Source organism: Apis cerana, linkage group LG8, assembly GCF_029169275.1.
Source record: "Apis cerana isolate GH-2021 linkage group LG8, AcerK_1.0, whole genome shotgun sequence".
Taxonomy (NCBI): domain Eukaryota; kingdom Metazoa; phylum Arthropoda; class Insecta; order Hymenoptera; family Apidae; genus Apis; species Apis cerana.
In genome coordinates this window covers 8659954-8661382 of record NC_083859.1, presented here as the reverse complement: position 1 = coordinate 8661382, position 1429 = coordinate 8659954, and the positions used below count along the sequence as shown (strand labels likewise).

At 25.5% G+C, this 1429-nt stretch overlaps 1 long non-coding RNA gene across 1 annotated transcript; it reads right to left on the bottom strand.

The window, feature by feature from the left end:
- LOC107996387 (uncharacterized) lies at nucleotides 1-1045 on the bottom strand. Its single transcript, XR_001765779.3, has 2 exons — nucleotides 663-1045; nucleotides 1-120 (listed from the first exon to the last, which is right to left on the bottom strand). It is a non-coding gene; the product is annotated as an uncharacterized LOC107996387 (long non-coding RNA).
- Nucleotides 1046-1429: the final 384 nt, after the last annotated feature.

Below are 1429 nucleotides of genomic sequence, written 5' to 3'. Positions count from 1 at the left end.
ATTTTGGCCCATCAAATTCACGATTACATAAGGATCAGTAATTTCGGTTTATATTATCATGTAATTTATGAAATGGACATATTTCTTTTATATGCATCTGCTTCGAATTTAATGGGGCTCCTGGAATTAAGAACAATGAGAATGAAATTCGATTTAACGTATTATGCAATGGTTTTCTCTTTCTTATCTTTTTTTCTTTTTCTCTTCTTTTTATTGCCCATTACTTTTTCTGTAATATCAATTGATTCTTACTTATATAAAATCATTCGTTTGTTCGATTATTTACGAACATTTTTAAAATTGTAGAATATTTATAGTCTTTTATTTATTACTTAAAAAAAAAAAAAAATTCAACAAGTAATACACTCAAGTTTTCAAATTTTTCATTTCTCTGCATAATTTAAAAAAGAATCTTCGAATTTTTTCAAATTTTCAAATACGATTATATATTTTATTTAAATAGTAGTTACATCACAAATTGGATTTTTATAACTATTTTATTACTTCTATCAATTATATACAAATTTTAACATTTATAAATTCCTATTAATTTTATTATTTATTACATATTTTTTATTACTTTTGCATAAAGTATTTTCTAAATCAAATTTTATTTTTCTCCATCCACATACGTATGTAGTGGCTTACTCAAATAAACTCACCGACATTTTCAAGTTTGTAAAACCATAGCTCGCAGACGTATCACATGTCTCTGCATCATTCTCGTCACTTTAATTGCTTTACGACAGAGGGAAAGACGCGTGTCAGCCGGCACTCGTGGATTTATCGCGCGTACCGCGCGTGGACACGAGACAATTTATGCGAAACAGAGGTGAAACTAAATACGAGCGTGTTCAACATTTCCAAGCTTGAATACGATCGGATTTATTAAATATCGAATTTCGCTGTAGGGAACAATCGATGATGATCACCGAAGAGAAATTATCTACTGTAAACGATAAATTTTGAAATTAAGATGCAACATTTCTTCAGGATATATTTCTAAAGTTGTAAATTGTATAACTGTAAATATTATATAAACAGGAATATAAATATCAACGCTTTAATTAAAATTATCGAATAATAAAAAATTGTTAAATGACAAAAATTTGGATACAATTTAAAATTGATTTCTAAAATTTATTCAATATTTCACGTAATATATCACATAAAGCACAAAAATAAATTTTATAGTTAATAATCCAATAACAATATTCTAAATATTATACGCTTCGTAACAATAAAAAAATGTTGTTATATGTATATAAGATTTTCAATACTTATCTCGTGAAAGAATATATTTATATTATTTGCTACTTTTGTATATATACATGCATCTAAATTAAACAATATTTTAAAACATATTTTAAACAATAATTTTACTAAATATTACTTCAGTCTCGACAAACGAGAGAAGAATGAAGTATAT